Source organism: Gorilla gorilla, chromosome 3 (assembly GCF_029281585.2).
Source record: "Gorilla gorilla gorilla isolate KB3781 chromosome 3, NHGRI_mGorGor1-v2.1_pri, whole genome shotgun sequence".
Lineage (NCBI taxonomy): Eukaryota > Metazoa > Chordata > Mammalia > Primates > Hominidae > Gorilla > Gorilla gorilla.
In genome coordinates, this window is record NC_073227.2 from 100,415,662 (window position 1) to 100,418,928 (window position 3,267).

At 36.5% G+C, this 3,267-nt stretch overlaps 1 pseudogene; it reads left to right on the forward strand.

Annotated features, from left to right (window-relative positions):
* The first annotated feature begins 1,175 nt into the window (after window positions 1–1,175).
* LOC101135026 (small ribosomal subunit protein uS2-like) lies at window positions 1,176–2,070 on the forward strand (annotated as a pseudogene).
* Window positions 2,071–3,267: the final 1,197 nt, after the last annotated feature.

Consider the following 3,267-nt stretch of genomic DNA (forward strand, 5'->3'; position numbering starts at 1 on the left):
GTATATACCGAAGTGGTTTATCAATTCACCACTGAGGATATTATGCTGGTTCTCAGTTTTTAGAAATTACAAATACAGCTGCTGTGAATGTTAGTTAATAAGATTTTGTGAATATGTTTCATTTCTCTAGGGTAAATACCAAAAATATGGGATTGCTTGGTTATGTAAGTGTATATTTAACTTTTTTTTAAATTGCTAACCTATTCCAGACTTCCTGAACCATGATCTAATCACCTCCCACCAGTCCTGACCTCCAACAGTCAGGATCACAATTCAACATGAGATTTGGGTGGGAACACAGAACCAAACCATATCACTAGGTATGATCCATTCTGGGAAAAAATAGTTGTCTTTCTATGGACATGTAAAACAAGAAAGCAAGTTATCTGAATCCAAAGCACAATGGTGGGACAGGCACAGACATTAAATATAGACAGTATAAACTTTTTCATTCCAAAAGGGAAAAATTGGAAGGGATAAAGAGTCACCAGTTCCAATTAATTTTGAAGTAGGGGACAATTTTGTTCAGTTTCAAGGCCCGTGTAATTCCCATAAAGAATGTATGAGAGTTAAAATTTCTCTGCATCCTCATCAGCAATAGGTATTTTCAATATTTGTAAATTTAACTATTCAATATTGAAAATTATGTGGTTTTAATTTTCATATCTACAATGATGAAAAATAGTAGGTATCCTTTTGTGTGGTTATTTGTATCCATATATCCTCATTGTTGAGTATCTGTTCAAATCATTTACCTATATTTTAATTGAGTTTTTATTTTCTTACTGTTGAATTTTGAGAGTTCTTTTTCTATTTTGGACAGAAGTCCTTTGTCGGATATATACGTTGAAAATATTTTATCCTAGTACATAGCTTATCTTTTCATTTTCTTAACAGTGTCCTTCCGAGAGCAAAAAGTTTTAAATTTTTATTAAAATCCAATTTATCTTTTTTATAAATGAATAGCACTTATGATATCATGTCTGATAACTCTTTGATATCTTGCCTAACCCCAATTCATGTGTTCTTCTAAAAGCTTTATAGTTTTAGGTTTTACATTTAGATCTATTATCTACTTTGCATTAATAGTGATACAGCCTTTCCGCGCTACCTACAGAAGAGTCCATACAGCTTTGTTGTGAATTCCCGTCGTAACTTAAAGGGAAACTTTCACAATGTCTGGAGCCCTTGATGTCCTGCAAATGAAGGAGGATGTCCTTAAATTCCTTGCAGCAGGAACCCACTTACGTGGCGCCAATCTTGACTTCCAAATGGAACAGTACATCTATAAAAGGAAAAGTGATGGCATCTACATCATAAATCTGAAGAGGACCTGGGAGAAGCCTCTGCTGGCAGCTCGTGCCATTGTTGCCATTGAAAACCCTGCTGATGTCAGTGTTATATCCTCCAGGAATACTGGCTAGAGGGCCAAGCTGACGTTTGCTGCTGCCACTGGAGCCACTCCAAATTGCTGGCCCCTTCACTCCTGAAACCTTCACTAACCAGATACAGGCAGCCTTCCAAGAGCCATGACTTCCTGTGGTTTACTTCCAGTCCTTTACTGACCCCAGGACTGACCACCAGCCTCTCACGGAGGCATCTTATCTTAACCTACCTACCATTGCTCTGTGTAACACAGATACTCCTCTGCGCTATGTGGACATTGCCATTCCATGCAACAACAAGGGAGCTCACTCAGTGGGTTTGATGTGACGGATACTGGTCCGGGAAGTTCTGCCTACGCGTGGCACCATTTCCCGTACACACCCATGGGAGGTCATGCCTGATCTCTACTTCTACAGAGATTCTGTTGAAAAAGAAGAGCAGGCTGCTGCTGAAAACGCTGTGACTAAGGAGGATTTTAAAGGTGAATGGACTGCTCCAGTTCCTGAGTTCACTGCTACTCAGTCTGAGGTTGTAGACTGGTCTAAAGATGTGCAGGTGCCCTCTGTGCCTATTCAGCAGTTCCCTGCTGAAGACTGGAGCGCTTGGCCTGCCACAAAAGACTGGTCTGCAGCTCCCACCACTCAGGCCACTGAATGCGTAGGAGCAACCACTGAATGGTCTTAAGCTGTTCTTGCACAGGCTCTTAAGCAACATGGAAATAAGGTTGACGAAAAATAAATATCAGTTTCTAAAAACAAACAAAAAAAGATATAGGTGTAAAGTTTAACTTTTCCTTTTGTTATGTTTTGTTTGCATGTGGGTGTTCAATTGTTCCAACACCATTTATTTTTTCAAAGAAACCAAACCTGTTCTTTCTCTATTTACTTATTTTGCACCTTTGCCTAAAATCAAATAGTTATACCTATATGGATTTACTTCTTGGTTGTCTTTCCTGTTCCAAGACTACTCTAGACTGATGTATGAGTCTGTTTCTTTGCTAATACCACATTTTCTTGATTATTGTAGTTTTGTAGTATATCTAAAAGTCAGGTGCTATGAATTCTCTAATTTTTAAGACTGCTTTAGTCATTTTAATTCATTTGGCCCTCTATATAAATTTTAGAATCAGCTTGTCTACATCTACGAAGAAAACCCACAAAAATTTTGTTAGAATTTTGCATAAAATTATAATTTATCCAGAATTAACAATCTTCCTCTGTTTAATATTCTAATCCGTGAGCAAGCCATATCTTTCTATTATTCAGATTTTCTTTGATTTCCTTCATCAGCATTTTGTAGTTTTCAGCACACAGATATTGCAGTTTGGTTAGGTTTGTTACTATGTATTTCTTCTCTGTAGAGAGTTTTGTAATTTTTAAAAAAATTTTGTTATCAAATTGTTCATTGCTAGTGTGCATAATAATGATTGTTTTGTGTTTTGACCTTGTAAACAACAAGGTCTGTGTTCTGTGTTCTGTAACCCTGCTTGACTTACATATTTATCCTTGGATTTAAAAAATAAATTTCAGGGAATTTTTATGTTGGAAATCATGTCATATGAAAATAAGGACAGTTTATTTCTTCCTTCTCACCTCATACATCTTTTATTTTATTGTTTTTCTTGATTTATTGCAATGGCTAGGTTTTCCAGGATGATGTTCAGTAATTTTGGTGAGAATGAACATTCTTGCCTTTTTTAAGAGGAAAACTTTTTTAGGAGAGAAGCTTTCATTCTATTACCAGTAAATAAAATGTTAGAATAGATTATTGTAGAAATTCTTTATCAGGTTGAAGAAGTCACCCTCTATTCCTAGATTGCTGAAATTCTTTTTTTTTTTTCTTTTTAACGCAGTCTTACTCTGTCACCCAGGCTGGAGTGCA